This window comes from Schistocerca americana, chromosome 3 (assembly GCF_021461395.2).
Source record: "Schistocerca americana isolate TAMUIC-IGC-003095 chromosome 3, iqSchAmer2.1, whole genome shotgun sequence".
NCBI classification, from domain to species: Eukaryota; Metazoa; Arthropoda; class Insecta; order Orthoptera; family Acrididae; genus Schistocerca; species Schistocerca americana.
Window position 1 is genome coordinate 581,670,081 of NC_060121.1, and position 17,735 is coordinate 581,687,815.

The following is a 17,735-nucleotide window of genomic DNA, read 5'->3' on the forward strand; positions in this document are numbered from 1 at the left end:
GATTCTAACATCCAGACAAGGCGGCGGTTGACCATCCGCTGCAAGGTCTTTCCCACGCAGGTAGTGAGGGCAACACTACGGTAACTACCCGTGCACGTGCGGTCTTTCCCAGGTTTTAAAAGAGAAATTAAAATTGCTTCACGCCACGAGTCGGGGAAGTGACAGGACATCCAAACATGATCAAAAAGTCAGAGGAGGAATTCTTTATTTCTCCCTGTGAGGTGCCGCAGCATGCTATAGCGGATTATATCCTGACCAGGGGATGTATCACGAGCCCCACACAATGCAGAATCCAGTTCCCACATGGAAAATGGGCAGTTGTACTCTTCTGAATTGGGTGAGCGGAAGTCAAAACTGCTCCTCTCAGTAGCAGCCACTCTGTGGGGCTGGAAAGCTGGGTTCTGACTGGCGGTTGCAGTAATAGCTGCAAAATGAGCCGCCATAGACTGGGCAATATCTTTTTGGGTCATTTGGAGAGTACCATTCCACATTATAGCAGCCATAGGGCACCTCCCACCACACCCAGAAATCCTCCTGATGGTCCCCCATACAATGGAACTTCGTGTAGAACGATTAATGGTGTTCAGGAACTGCTGCCACGACCTCATCTTACTCTCTCGTATAATCCGACGACACTTTGCCCTCGCCACCCGAAAGGCTGCAAGTTGGCCGGCATTTGAACCTACGCAGAGCTGCCCGCCTAGCCCTGATTGCAGAGCGGCATTCGTCGCTCCACCAAGGGACAGGCTGCCGCTTCGGTTGTCCCGTGGACTGTGGGATGGACGCTTCACTGGCGCAGTGGATCACTTCAGTAATATGATCCACCCATTCCTGGACACTGACCCGATGTTCAAACTGGGCTAGTTGACTGTACAGTGCCCAGTTGGCTTTACCGAGCACCCATCGAGACGGTTTCCTTTCCAGTTTCGCTGCATGTGGCAGGTGAATCCAGATGGGGAAGTGATCGCTGCCATGTAAGTCATCAACCACTTCCCATGCAGCAGTGTGGGCGATGGCTGCAGAGCAAAGCGATAGATCAATGGCAGAGAACGACCCAGTTACAATGCAAAAATGCGTGCTTTGACCTGTATTTACTAAATAGGAACTAGAAGACAGAAGAAGCCTCTCGATTGCTCTACCCCTGGGGCAAGTACTCACAGAGCCCCAAAGCATATTGTGTGCATTAAAAGTCACCACAGACGATGAAGAGGTGGGGAAGCTGTGTAAGAAGATCACTGAGAGCCTCTTCGTCGAGCACATCATGTGGGGGCAGGTAAAGCGAACATACTGTTAGCATATGACGCACATGTACTTATATTGCCACTGCCTGTAAATTCGTCGTGAGGGAGAGGGGCGAGGAGTGGTAGTCGGTGTTGACGAAAATACCTACTCCTCCTCGAGCTCTCTGTCCACTCAGGTCGTCCTTTTTGTGGAGGATAGAGCCACGTAGCTCAGGGGTGTATGTTTCACTGAAATTTGTCTCTTGCAAACATACACACATAGGTCTATCCTGAATCAATAGATGTAGTTCCTCCACATGTGTCCTGAACCCTGGCAGTTTCCATTGTAATATGGAAGCCATCACGGTGGTTGCATTTTCTGCCTCTCTTTCCGCCGAGGTGGGGAGACTGCAGCGGGTGAAGGCTCAGTCTCGGGGCGACATGATTGCTCCATATTCTCAGACTCCTTCAGCTCTGGGAAGAGTCTGATGAAGCGTCTAGTGGGACCACATTAACATGATCCGAGGGTTTACCAGCCGATTTAATCTGTTGGTGCTGCTTGACGTGTGCTTTCCTTTGTTTAGGGGGCTTTGCTGGAACTGGAGCTGGGGTGTTTATGACCATGCTGGGCTTTGGAACAGCCTCAGCAATCGGAGATGCCTGGGGCTCTTCAATGTTAGCTACTGTACCTTTCTCTGCTGTTCGAGGAGGGGCTACAGGCTGTGATACACTTGCTGCCTTGCAAGTGCACTGACATGTGCAGGTGTTCGTGCCAACACTAACAACCTCCGTCTGTGTAGATGCATCGACTTTTGGAGGCGGCTTCTGAACAATGGAAGCAAAAGACGTAACGAATGTGGGGGGCTGCATGGCCTTAAAGATCTTTTTGGCTTCACTGTAGGGGATACGCTTAGTTGTTTTTATTTCTTGTATTTTACGTTCTTCTAGGAAGATTCTAAAGTCCCAATTCCAAACAGGGTGGCTTTAAGAACAGTTTATACATCTGACAGGCCACGAACAGCCAATTCCGTCAAGGGCAGCCTTACTACAGTTGCCACAAATCGCTTCTCCTTTACACCCTAGAGTTGTAAGCCCAAAACGCTGGCATTTAAAACAGCGCATTGGGTTTGGGACATACGACCGGATATTTAGTCGAAGAAATCCTGCCTTAACGTGTTCTGGGAGTCTGGGGTACTGAAAGTAAGAATGAAGGAGTCAGAGTTTACCAGGTTCCCATCCACCCTTTTCATGATGTTCTGAACGTCAACAATTCCCTCCTGTGCCCACTCACTCTTTAATTCTTCTACCGGAATGTCAACGAGATCCCTACAGGTAACAGCACCCTTACTGGAGTTCAGGGTGCTGTGAAGCTCTGTATCGATTGTGTATTCCCCCGAGCTTTTAGCTGTTTGAAGGTTTACTGCTTGCTGAGCAGTTGATGTTTCAACAAGCAGTGTCCCATTCCGTAAACGCTTCACTGATTTTAAAGTTCCTGCTATTCCTTCTAGACCGTTTTGGATATAGAATGGCGAAACCTTTTCAAAGGAACCCTCTTTCGTTTTTATTATTCTGGTTGTCAGTATGTGCTCTGTTACTCTGAACTGCTGTACGTTTGCTGACACCTGAGTCAGGAGGACTGGCTAACCTAGCCCTCTTGTTGGATTGGGTGGTAGTGCCTACCAGCGGTCCACCCATCCCACTGGCCAGCGAAAAATTAGAAAGAGGAAAAGAGGAAGAATTCGTGGTATCCATGGTCGTCCCACGAGCAGCTAGGGAAACATGTCCATCCAGACAGAGCCCCGCATGCCTGGATAAGCCTTGTACAACTGAGGTGCGGCAGGTTCCCTAGAGGTTGCCCGCTAGCGACTGTTCCATCTCAACAGCCATGCATCTTATCTGCGAGGAGCACACCTTCAGATTGAAGGTTTTTTTATAGGGGTATGTACCGTCCTCACGATCCAGGCAATCAAGCCAATTTTCTCTGCCTCATGATGACTGGGTGTTGTGTGATGTCCTTTGGTTAGTTAGGTTTAAGTAGTTCTAAGTTCTAGGGGACTGATGACCATAGCTGTTAATTCCCATAGTGCTCAGAGCCATTTGAACCATTTTTGAATCAAGCCAAGATCCCCGGTCCCTACGACACACAACGTTCCACCGTTGCGCCACACGGTGGTCGCTGAAGCATGCCCAGACCTTACGGTATCAGCAGACTGGCGGCGCACACCAGTCCACAGCTCGGGGACCCAGGGTTCGCCAAGCCCGTACACAGCAAACGAATGCTGAGCCCCCTGAGGGAGATATCAGATGTTCCCCAGCGAAGCGTCCTGGGAGCTCTGCTGTTCCTGATCTATATAAATGACCTGGGTGACAATCTGAGCAGTTCTCTTAGGTTGTTCGCAGATGATGCTGTAATTTACCGTCTAGTAAGGTCATCCGAAAACCAGTGTCAGTTGCAAAGCGATTTGGAAAAGATTGCTGTATGGTGTGGCAGGTGGAAGTTGACGCTAAATAACGATAAGTTTGAGTTGATCCACATGAGTTCCAAAAGAAATCCGTTGGAATTCGATTACTCGACAAATAGTACATTTATCAAGGCTGTCAATTCAACTAAGTACCTTGGTGTTAAAATTACGAACAGCTTCAGTTGGAAAGACCACAAGATAATACTGTGGGGAAGGCGAGCCAAAGGTTGCGTTTCATTGGCAGGTTACTTAGAAGATGCAACAAGTCCACTAAAGAGACAGCTTACACTACACTCGTTCGTCCTCTGTTAGAATATTGCTGCGCGGTGTGGGATCCTTACCAGGTGGGATTGACGGAGGACATCGAAAGGGTGCAAGAAAGGGCAGCTCGTTTTGTATTATCACGTAATAGGGGAGAGAGTGTGGCAGATATGATAAGCGAGTTGAGATGGAAGTCATTAAAGCAAACACGTTTTTCGTCGCGGCTAGATCTATTTACGAAATTTCAGTCACCAACTTTCTCTTCCGAATGCGAAAATATTTTGTTGAGCCCAACCTACATAGGTAGGAATGACCATCAAAATAAAATAAGAGAAATCAGAGCTCGAACAGAAAGGTTTAGGTGTTCGTTTTTCCCGCGCGCTGTTCGGGAGTGGAATGGTAGAGTGATTGTGTGATTGTGGTACGACGAACCCTCTGCCAAACACTTAAATGTGAATTGCAGAGTAGTCATGTAGATGTAGATGTAGATATTGAGCCGCTTTCGTAGCGTTAATCGACCGTTATGTAATGGTATGATGTACCGTAGCACCACATTAAAAGTGTTTCAGTTAAACTCATTCTACATTATATCTCTTCCCCACGTCCGTGACATTAATGCTACCAGTTTTGGTGCTCGTACAGTTATTACTTTCTGTGTCATTAAGTGTTAATAGGGAATCTTTAATTATAACCACCCGGTACATTAACGGGCCAAGCGTGCTTATGTAGTTCTTTAAAGTTCTTCCTAGGTGGAGACAAGTGTTGCTTGAAGGCAAACGAATATGCAACAACATCTAGGATTATACTATCTGATAAGGCTATTAGAATCGGCAGTTTAATGTAAGTGACCTCCAATTGAAGAGTAAAGATTTTATGAAATGTTATATATGTCAAATCACGAGGCCAGGGGAGAAACGTAATTTTAACCACCTTATAAATTTTGTAAAGTTGTCGGACACCTGGTTATAGGGAACTTTCTTACCTTTCCTTGGCTAAAGAACATGTTATTACCAGGCTTGAGGTCAACGCGGAATGGATTGTGTGTTGGTTTCCTGTGTGAAGTTCTTCATATAAACGTGCATGATAACTTCTCTCTTTCTTTTCAACATCACGGACTGGCTGAACCACTAACGTCATTTCTGGTTGCCTATTAGAGGTTTGAACGTGAATGATGTGCTTGAAGACTTGATATTAAGCGTATATTTCAGCTGAGGCGACATCATGCGTTGGTAGAATCTCTAATGTCATTTACAGTTTTGATCAACAGATTTTTTTTAAATGTTAGTACGTTACAGAGGATAACATAATTTTAATGCATGATGTGGTATTTGTTTACTATTTATAGCAGTGCAGGGTGGTCATACAATCTCTTGCGTTAGGTGTTATGATGGCTCTTTGTGGCGTACGAAATCGAATTTTCGTAGCAGTTTGGCTTGTATTACGATAAGCATGTATTTTATTCAGTTACACAAATAGTAGGCCTAACTCTTTTATGCAAGGAATTGGCTCTGACATTGTCTCTGAAAATGTGACATCTCTCACTATTACGATCTTCGGACATGTGTTTACAAGCAGCACACATCCTTCTGTAGTCTAAGTAATATTTGACCATATTCCTTCCTTACATCCCTAATAAGGTATTTGTGTTATGTGTATGATTTTGGTGGTGTAATTGATTACAACGTTTTATTTTTGCGAGCCATAGTGTCTGTAAATGCAGCTACACAGACTGAATAAACACTTCATGGATTTAGTCACCACTGCAATGTGAACATCGCACTTTTCACGTTAACCTCAACAAACAAACCAAACATCGTACTTTTTACGTTGCCTACGTACTTTGACACATTTTAGAACTTTTTTCATCATCTTAGATGTGGTAAACAATTAAATTCCGGTACAATGGTCTTTCGCCACCATAGGTATGCATTCAAGCCCTTGATGCTGTACATAGCCTTCAGAATACCTGTGTCATTTGTAATAACAGCAGTAACTGGCAATTAGTAACATAATTTTGTTTCTAGTGAATATCATAATGCATTATCTTTGTCACAAAATAAAAGTGGTACTTGAGAACAATTTAAAAATGTGGACATATTAAATTTTTGAGGGAATATTGTAAATGGGCCATGTTAGCTACAATCAGTCTGTGTATTTACCTACTCATGGCAGTATGTATTAGCTGACACATACTTTTCATAAGTTATATGCCTGGTCAGGTTAGTTTTTTGATATCAATTTATGAGGCCCATCTTTTAAAATGACAACTGTTGTTAGATGTGCAAATCTTTTAATGGGTTTCATACTTTAGAATTATTCTCAGGCACTGACTTGGCGAATATGTGTACATAGTAAAACTAACTTACATTTTCTTTAAAAACACAGACTTTTTTCAGTATTGTGGTTTTTCATTAACGAACTCCTACAGCATTTTAATCTATTATCCTCAACTAGTTACGTAAACAACGCAGCTTCCAAGCTCCTGACGTATTTTGTACACATCTTAGAATTTTTTCAACGTCTTAGCTGCGGGAAATTTCTACACTGAAGTTCCAAAGAAACTGTAACAGGCATGCGTACTCAAATACAGAGACTTGTAAACAGGCAGAATACGGCGCTGCGGTCGGCAACGCCTGGCTCAGCTGTTAGAGAGGTTACTGCTGCTTCAATGACAAGTTATCAAGTTTTAAGTGAGTTTGAACGTGGTGTTATAGTCGGGGCACGAGCGATGGGACACATCATCTCCGAGGTAGCGATGAAGTGGGGATTTTTCCGCACAACATTTTCACGAGTGTACTGTGAATATCAGGAATTCGGTGAAACATCAAATCTCCGACATCGATGCGGCCGGAAAAAGGTACTGCAAGAATGGGACCAACGACGACTGAAGAGAATCTTTCACGTGACAGAAATGCAACCCTTGCGACAAGTTCTGTAAATTTCAATGCTGGGCCAGCAGCATGTGTCAGCGTGTGAACCATTCAACGAAACATCATCGATATGGGATTTTGGAGCTGAAAGCCCTTGATGACTGCACGACACAAAGCTTCACGCCTCGCCTGGCCCCTCAACAAAAAGATTGGACTGTTGATGACAGGAAACGTGTTGCCAGGTCGGACTGGTCCCGTTTCAAATTTTTGAGAGCAGATGGATGTGTACGGGTATGAAGACAGCCTCATGAGTCCATAGACGCTGCATATCGGCAGGGGACTGTTTAAGATGGTGGAGGCTCTGTAATGGTGTGGAACGTGTGCAGCTGGTTTGATATGTGGCCCCTGATACGTCTAGATACGACTCTTACAGGGGACACATACATAGCAGCGTTCTGTCTGATCACCTGAATCCATTCATGTCCATTGTGCATTCTGACTGACTTGAGCAATTCCAGCAGGACACTGCAACACCTCACCCGTCCATAATTGCTGCGGAGTGGCTCCAGGAACACTCTTCTGAGTATAAACATTTTCGCTGGCCACCAAACTCTCCAGACACGAATATTATTCAGCATATCTGGGATGCCTTGCAACGTGTTGTTCAGAAGAGATCTCTACCCCCTCGTACTCTTACGGATGTATTCACAGCCCTGCTGGGTTCATGGTGTCAGTTCCCTCCAGCACTACTTCAGACATTAGTCGAGTCCATGGCCTGTCATGTTGCGACACTTCTGCATGCTTGCGGGATCCCTACATGATATCAGGCAGGTGTACCAGTTGCTTAGGCTCTTCAGTGTAGCTTACAACTGTGTTGCGTTTTCTAACCTTGTAGCAATTTATTGGCAGCAGTAATAAATTGTGGTAGAATGAACTAACTTCACGTAAAACAGCTATATAACCATCTTAGATGTGGAAAATAATTACTTTACAATGCTGTTGGTTTTCTAACTGTGCAGCCATCTGCTGGTGGAGCTATACGTTCATTGTATACACTGCATTTGTCTGTTGGTGACAGGAGCGAGCTGAATGTGACTCTGGAATTACTTTTATTTGAGTTTTCAGGCATTGTAGGATAGTGCTTAAGATGAAATTCATTTTTAACAAATATTGGTTTCTATTTCGCTATTTATATCTTATTAGCACATATTGGTTTCTTGTTATTGATAGAGAAATATACTGTCTAATCGTTCCAATATTCAATGGCTAATTATATATAGATTCAAATCCAAGTTCCCAATGTGACTGGTGAGGTAGTTCTTGAACTAATGTTTCTAAGTCTGTAATACTAACATAGATGACAGTTTTTTTGGCAGTTCAGTTAGTTCACTCCTCCCCTCTCTGGTGGTGGGACAGGTCCCTCCCCTGTGCAAGTATGTGTTGGGCCCCTCCCCACTCTCCCACCACTCTCCCCCACCCTCCCCCATCCCCTCACTCCAACATCCCCTCCCTCCCATCCCTTCCCCTCCTCTACTTGACTTTGGGACTTGGCAGGGTGTCATGATTCCTGAGGTGACCTTGGAGATAAGGGAGCTGCGATGCTGTCTCAGCCGTACTACGACGCGCAGATAAAGTGCTCATGCTGATGTCAACACTTTTTGGGTCAAAATATACACTGTCGCCCTACTGCTGTTTACAGCAAGTAGACATATTAAAGTCTTCTTTGCTCAGTGCAAGTATCTCGTCTAATGAACACATGAGACCTAGACATAAGTACAGCAAGTGAAGAAATGACAGTACTCACAACAGTGTTACGTTTTTGCAGTTATCATACTTATTAAGTTATTGTCATGAAACCCCAACTGGGTTCTTCACCATCTCACAGTTTCTGTACAGTGTAGTCGTGACAATACTGCATTGCATGTAGATTAAATTGGTGATGAGGGCGATGTAGAGGTGCAGGCAGCAAGGGGGGAAGGGTTGGAGGGAACGGGGAGCCGATTGGTAGGGCTGCCATTGACACTCATTCCACATGTTTTCATGTCAGATTCCATGTAGCGATCGTGTCATAGCCTTGTCACTCGTGGGCGGACTGGATGATGTCAGAATTCCAGTAATTCTAGCACCAAAAATTGCTGATGTCAGCGACTTGAGCCAGTAACTGCAGTGACCATCTATTACTATTGACACATTACTTTTTATGAATAAAAAGCCAGTTGTGATTCGCAGTAATGATAGTCTCAGAAGAACTAATGCTGACTATATGTCAGCAGAAAATTCATAGCATTCGAACACAGTTTATGTTTCAAAACCGTTCTTAGTGACAAGGGTCAGTATTTCAGCGATTATTTCTATTTCCTTTTTGGCGTATTGGTGTGATTAGTGGAACTTTTTATTCCTTAAGTACACATCTTTCGTCTAGCGAGCCGTTGCATATGATCACTAAATAAGGAGCTATTACATCAGCATACGCCGAAAGGAACTTTGCTGTTGTACAGTCTGGACCGGCAGACGTCCCTTCGCCATGCTGAGTGTGTCTACCCCCAAATTATTCATGTTGGGAGCTGTCCATGGTTCGAAATCTTGAAATTTACTTCTTCTTTGGTGAAGGAATTTCCGAAAACTCTTTGCAGTAACTGTACTGTCATGTAGTGAAGGTACTCCTTTTGTCTTACCGCTAGTGTGATTTACATACGACAAGTATCTGGCAGCACTTTCTACCTGACTTGGAGACAGTTTCGTTGTGGAAACTATGAAGCCATTTCGAATTGAGATCCTTCCTAAAATTCGAACTTTTGTAAAACATAATCAATGTTGATAATTTTGGGTTCTGTTAAAGCCATCATCGTTTTATCGCTGCTTCTGTAATAGTTTTCTGGCCTTATTTGTGAATTATGGAGGACCTGATACTTTTAATTCTTCTTAGCTGGAGCTCACAGTAATTAACTTCTAGGCCATCGAGGAGCGAAAGAACAGGAAAGTCGTGTATTAATTTAAAAGGTAGCTTGGGAGAGTGTCGTACATGTACTTATGCTGTTCACGTTATTCAGTCTATACACAGACCAAGAAATAAATACAAGAAAGGAATTATTAAGAGATTATATCACTTGGAGAAGAAATAAAAAAAAATTCGCCATATACCGATGGCACTATTATTCTGTCAGAGACGGGAAAGGCGTAGGGAGCTACGAGTTTCAAATTTTGAAAAAAAAATTACAAGGTTTTGAAAGTAAAGAGGATATTAAACCCAGACTAGCTATAACGAGAAACGTTTTAGGGGGAAAGAGTGAGATATGGGGATAGCTAACATTAATTTAAGGACTAGGATGTCGTTTCTGGAACAATTGGTCTATAATTTAGCCCTACGTGGAACTGAAATATGGAGAAGATGCACAGTTTAGAAGAAATTATAAGCTTTGGAAACGTTGTGCTACAGATGCAAAAAGTCTCGGTCTGTAATTGCGGTTCATGTATTGTATCCATAAATGTAACGTATCTGTTGAGTTCTGAAATGGTTAATTTAAGAGAGGTTACAAGCAACGTAAGAGAAGTGTGTTTACCTCCTTAGTAAATAATCAGTCATCTTAACATGGTTGATCGCTGGGGTGTGTGATGTGAGAGTCATGGTTTTCGTCTGAGGTTCATTTGACGTTACCTCGCTTAATAAAAATTGCAGCTCGAAAAAATGTCATACATAATAAATTTCCAGAAACAAAACTTGTGAATTTCGACAGCGAAGATACAGCAACATAAAAGCTGCCTTAGACGTCTTGAATGCAGTCTTTAAAAAAGATAGAAAACGCTGAGATACGGTACGAGTGCAGATCTATAATACAGCGGCGTCTGCATGTACAATCAGTATAGCAAATCCCGTGAGTGAGTGAAAGTAGTGTAGGAACAGGAGGGAAACAGAAGTGTTGATAACAAATGGTTCAAATGGCTCTGAGCACTATGCGACTTAGCTTCTGAGGTCATCAGTCGCCTAGAACTTAGAACTAATTAAACCTAACTAACCTAAGGACATCACACACATCCATGCCCGAGGCAGGATTCGAACCTGCGACCGTATGTTGAAAAGAGCGTATATTTTTCATAGGTTTTGGAGAGAACTTACTATAGTCGGCGTAACTAGTCTGGCGGTAACTTCAAGTTACTTAGTTATTGAATGTGTTTTCTTAGAGAAAAACCGGTACTATTATTGTGTATGGTGTGATACCAGGACAAATTCGTAATCAGCACCATGGAAAGTGTTCAAAGTTGACAATACTGGTACACTGCTCAAGTGGATACAAGGAAACGTCCGCTACGCTCAGATACTGCTGATAGAGTCTAGGCACCCAAGACCTTCCAGACGAAATTTTTAGGGATTGAAAACTTGGAATTTATGATTAGAAGCCGTTAGCAGTTTCGACAGAGGTGACTTCTTGAGAGCAATCGTGTTTTAGTCTGAGGATTAGAGATGCACCCGGTTTGGACAAACCAGGAACACATTACCATACGATCCTGAAATATATCAATTAAATCTGTGTGGCGGACCAAGATTCAAACCTGCAGACTTTTTCGCGGCAAGGTCTCTAACCAATGAGCTACCCAAAAGCAGTTCACGTTCCGCCCTCACAGGTGAGTCTGGAATAGTTCAGTTGAAAGAACACGTGCTTCCGAAAGCAACAAGACCGAGGCACGGGTTCCGGTCAAGTGCACAGTTTCAGTCTGCTAGGAAGTTTAAAATCGGCGCTCAATCCAGTAGGAAGTGGAAATTAATTTTGGAAACTGGAATGTGGTAATTGAGATGGCGATTGCATCATGATTTGGACAGGTACGGTGTTCAATCTTAAATTTAAATGCAAACAATAAGTTAATTTTCAGGCTACATATACTGCACAGAGGTAATAGGGGACATACCAGTTCATTTTACGTATTAAGCCGGATGTGGAGATGCTAGAGAGAGAGAGAGAGAGAGAGAGAGAGAGAGAGAGAAGATATTGTGCGAATGTGACCTGCGTGTTCGCCTCTGTTCACATGATGGAATTTACGTAATGCTCTGTGTGGACTTATGAGACGGAGATGACGCCAGCACCTTAGGTTCTTCAAGACCTGAATATTACATAAAAGGGACAAGAAACTGATTGTCTGGTGACAACAGTACAGCTCCTAGATAGCGACCCAAGGAAGTTAGGATCAAACATTATTATTTGTCGACGGTATTCTTCTCGTTATTTTGCTGGCTAACATAATAAAATAGGTTGATGAATACTGTTAGTACTAATTACATGATTTTTACTATTAGTTATTTTGTGTCCATACATGTTGGATTATTTCTGCTCAGTTCTTTCAGAACAGTCGGTCCATTCTCTGTATCATTTTTTTTTTATTTGTGCGGCGTCTGTTACGTCAGTTGTACTGTAAGTTTTTCTTATAATTGTGTGAAGAAGTAAATGCAAGAGCAAGTTGTAAGAAATGAACCATAGAAGTTACGGAAACACTGAAGTATATGATAATAAGTAACTCACATTTTACCTGATGTATTAAATTAATAGTCATGCACAAGAAAAAGGAAAGAGTGCTTCATTGTACCGTAAGATTTAAAAAAGTGCGTTATATCAATAGACAAAGTAATTTATTGTCTCGTGGTAAGAAATTTAATTAATTAACGTCTTACGATCCTCAGTAGTGTCTTCCAATACAATACTCACGTTATAGCAGAATTCCAACCTATAGAAGAAGAGACATAACAAACAGCGTTGTCCTTGGAACAATTTGGGTGAGTCACCAAATATCAACATAAAGCAAGTTCATACTACGACGACAATATTGGACTTTCCTTGTTTAACTTCCACATAAACATGCCGGCCAAAGTACATTAAAAAAGGAAAATACAGTCGACGTCTAAACGTCCCAAAGCAGAGAGCCTCGGTAAGAAACTTAATTTCTTAAATACGTTGTACTTCAGACTAAATGTAAAAATAATGTAATTGAGTGTAGAGATCAAAACGTAAAACAATACATATTGGTTACCTGTTTCCCAAGTACATAGACGCAGTGGTGAGCCGTTAAATGATTTACAATTTCTTTCTGGGCACAAGTAACTGATGGTTCATTAATTACGGTTTGTAGCAAATGGAAAGTTATTCAACTTCATTTACAGATAAGATAACTGTATTGAAACTGCTTGGACGTGGATTTTATTTTATCATGATTGTCCCGTAGATGTCGTCACACACAATGTAATCTACTACTGGTGAACTGATTTTGAGGACAGTATTACACAGATTTGATACCTAGGAACTAGAGTCAAAACCTACGAGATGAACGAATATTTGATACCATTACACGAGTGTTATCCATGAAGACCTAATTATAAATTCGAAAAAAATAACGCTATGAAACTTTTGTCTGATCTACGCCTCACATGTGTGAACTCCTGGTACACATTCGCGAGAAATAGTACCACAGCAAGCCGCAAGAGGAACCGAAAGAAACCGGGCAGCCTAATGCTGCAATTGACTATCATGCGGTGAATCTCTTTCGGATGATGTAGAAAGGTTTCAGCAGTGTCATGTCAATCCAGAAGATATTTTCAGCCGTCTGATAAATATGACTTCTTCTCATAGAGTGAAATTAATAATACAAAATTAATCATACAACCGTCTTTTAGTTCACTGTGAAAAAATTTGCACGTAATTCCGCTCATGTGTAGAGTTTGTGCTTTCCTGTTATAAATAATTGCTGTTATCGTTTGTTAAATTCGCATTAATTATCGCAATATTTCCAAATATAACTAGACACGTTATAAGGCAGCTTCCATTGAATAATGGATGTTTCAGTCAATGATTAAGTGGAACATTTTTAAGATTGGCCATGCAGCTTAGATTCTATGCACTTATTTCAATTGTTCTTTGAATGGAATTCGCTTGAGAAGTTCATTATCAGGAAGTACATAAACATGAGTAGAAAATAATTCTAAGGAACTATCTCTTAGAGCTATTGTAAATATCAGACACTTTAATGGAGATGAACAAAAATTTACATGTTGAAAGGAAAACTGACGGACGAAATATTGTAAAAATCGTCTGAGACAAAACGCAGACTAGGAATGGACAAATCACTGAAAGCAATATACAGTAAGAAATATGTGTCCAAGAACAAGAACTTCAGGTTTTCGGGAAGGAGGAGTGAAGACATGGACATTGCAAGAATAATGACACTAGCGAAGTCGTCGTGATAAACATGCTAACTAAATGAATAACATTTGCGTAGTGGGATTTCTTGGGGATCCTTAACTATCCTGGTGAAAGAAACATAAACTGTAAGTAGAGTGCGCTACGTCACTGTAATATTTGTTATTGCTGGTCTGAAATATTTTTCATGCATTTACTAAAATTCATTTCAGCTAAGATGGGAAGGACATACAAATACTCATATGCCAAGGTATTTGACAAATACTAAAAGAAATACTTAATATCTGTAGCCTAAAAAACTAATTACTCAAGGAAAATAATCATCACGTGTTTCAGTCTATAATCTTGTACGAAGTATCAAATTTTGGGTAAGTGGGAATTGGGAATCGAGTCTGGGGAAGTAGAGGTGCAATTGATGCACAAAATGCTTGTCGTTTTACGGGGCATGTTCTGTGTGTTAAGGACATACAGGAGAAAGAGGAAATTTCATTTATGCGATCTATATGGAAAGCTTCCAGTGTTAATAAAAAGATTGAACCTACCCGTAATTTTATCTACTCGAAAGACTTCTTTCCACTATGGCTTATATGCATATTTCCTTTATTATTCGAGAAGCTTTTGAGAGATACAGCGATACTCATTTCTAATGTCCGATGGATAGCTTATGTACAGCGCAAAAACTTTCTGTTATTTTCTTGGAAGTCGTTTGTCGACATACTTCCTAAGGTTTTAAAGAAGGGCCAACAGGGACTACAGTGAAAAAATAAATACCTGCGACAGCTGGAATGAGGCTTATTTTGGAAATGGAACAGCAAGAGGCATAGAATAGGACGAGACGGGAGGGTTATTTGGGACATATGTAACATAGAATTTTCAGGTAAATGTATCACAAAATATGACATCTGAAGTTGTGAAGAGACTAATTCCGTACACCCAAGGAACGTTGCTCTTCAAAACCAATCTCATTAGTGCTTAAAAATGAAAACAACTTAAAAGGTGTGAAATAGATCTAGTACGTCGAACCATTAGTGTTATAAAAAAGAAGTCAATGACGTTAACCTGGTTTCGTCGTCCACTGCTACTCAGCTGAATTTTTTTGAAGCGTTTCATTTAAAGTTACTGAGAATGAGTTATCTTATGTCTACGTAAATTAAAAGTGTCCCTCAGAGCAAAAAGATCACTATACCTTTTTGTATTTACATAGAGAAAACCTACCAGAATATCTCATGTCGCAGGATGTAATAGGTATTGCTCATTCAGCGCCATCCACGAAACGCAAATGTTAACCTGTTATGTAAGTGTCGTTGTAGTCCAGCAAACATTTGAAGATCTTCCTCCCCCAGCGCTGGAGGGAGTTGCCTCCTGTCTCAGTACCACATGCAACGTCCGGTTTTCAGGAAGTTGGTTAATGCTGGGCAACTTGCGTCGTTGTGGTACATGATGGGAGCAAAAGCACTTTCCGGCCTTTTGTGTAGACATTTACTGCCAAGTCACCCCTCAGGGCCGACCATTAGTCACGGACATTACACTTGCCATCAGCACACAGAAGACTGCACACACACACACACACACACACACACACATACACACCCACCCACCCACACACACACACACACACACACACACACGCACGCACGCCCGCACACAAACACTTCGTATCTCCCTGCTTCCCACATCTAGCGAAAATTCTGGGAAATATTTCAGTATCATATAGCGTAGCTCATAAGTTTTCTTCTTTCGGCTTCTCCAAACTTTTAATGAGATTTGAAGAGGTCTAAATGGAGTGTAACAGTTTACAATTTTAGGATGTAATCATAGTCGAATTGGTGCGGTAGGAGCGAACTTTACCATCTATCGCTTATTATACTGTCGCAGTCATTAAAAGTTGCACAATAACGGGAAGCATTTTAGAGCTGGCTGAACAATAGGCTATTTGTATTTTGCTGATGATCAGATTTCATTTCCTGGTAGGGAGCCTTCCTTAAAATTAGCCGCAAAGCAAATCTTGAATTTAAACAACCCTGATATTTTCTTAAACTAATCAGAAACAATGGTATTCTAAGATTAATATTCGAGCAGGGCACCGAATGTAACAATTTAGGATGTTTGAAATCCTATAATAAAGACGAATATATGAAAAATTACTTAAATGAATTCCTCCATATTTGTCACAAAATAGACAAACCTATTACCATTATTGTACAGTATGATCGTAAGTCAGGATTATAATTGTGAGAAGTTGGCTCTTAGAAAGGTCCTAACTGTTTGTTTACGTTTACTGATTCCGGTTGCCACTACAGTTCAGTTAATACCGTTTTATAAAAAGCTGATGGGGCTGCCACTCGGCTACATGTTCTATAACAATTCCCACAGAGTCATAAATCTCCCCCCTCCCCTCCCCCCCCCCCCCCTCCCCAACACACACACCTTGTAAATTAGCTTGTAAGATGAGAACAGCGCTTTACTGCTCGTAACATGTAAGGGTTCTGTAGAAAAATTTATATCAGAACATCTCGCAAACTGTGCTATGCACCCGTCCATTTAGTACAATCCTAAGCAGACTGTTTCCATCCTGAAATAATAAGTGTGTGATATTAACTGACAGATAATGTCTATTTCTGAAGAATGACCGAGATCACTGGTACGAAATGCAAGTACACTTCAGTTACATATAAAATAAATACACACACTATATGTGAAACACATAGATAGGTAAAATATACACAAATATTATTTAGCATGTGCTACTGTAACAATAAATAACTCTGGGTTACTTTTTGCTACTGAAGATGGATTTGTGAGTAGGCAATGCAACTTTGTTATACGAAACGCGTCTTTCACAAAGCTAGGAAACTTGAGGCGTATTGTCTGATTACTGTTATCAGTTTCGATCGGTTAGAATATAGAATGTCCTTGGTGATAAACTCTAAATATTAAGTATAACAATCAACATACAAGGAATAGTCTCTGATTGGAATAAAGTTAATGTCAGCGCTAAGGAATGAATGACTACCTGCCATTAAATAACGTGGCTGTAAACATTTTCGACTTCAAGTTATTGTTAACTGATTATAAATGCCTGTTTTGCTTCGTAAGTACTATATTTAATAACGTGAGTTCACAGTATGAATGGAGCAAAAATTGTTTAATCTGTATCTCCAGTGCCTTCGAAACATCGTTGCGTAAGCTTTAGCTATGTAATTACCAAGATGTAACAAAATAACAGAAAACTAGCGTTCGCAACATAAACTGTTATCTCAGCACTCTTCGTTATCTGAAAACTAAGTAAAGTTGCGACATTTAACTAGTCTCTCACAGAGTAAACGTAATATTAATTTGAGGTGCTAACTGAGAAAGTCGGAAACTGTTTTGAATCTACATAACCCACGTCAATATTAATCGATGGTAGTTAGGAATGAAATCTCGAAGGAATTCATTAACATTCGACAGTCGACAGTGCGGCTCCATGGATGTTCGTTCTGCAGCCTGCCCATCTGAGACGACTGCTGCAAGATCCCTGCTGCCGACGGTCCGTTGTTCCCATGGAGGTATAAACGGAAAGGAGTTGTCATTACGTCACAAACTTGAAGCCGACGTCCGCCATCTTATCTATCCCAAACATTAGGTTTGCCGCATTTATACCTCCATTATTCACCGAGATGGTACTCCCCCATGATGTCACTCTGACCCGCCTGTGCCCACTTTCGACCGTTTGGGATATCTTTCGTCTCCGTGGTCGTACTC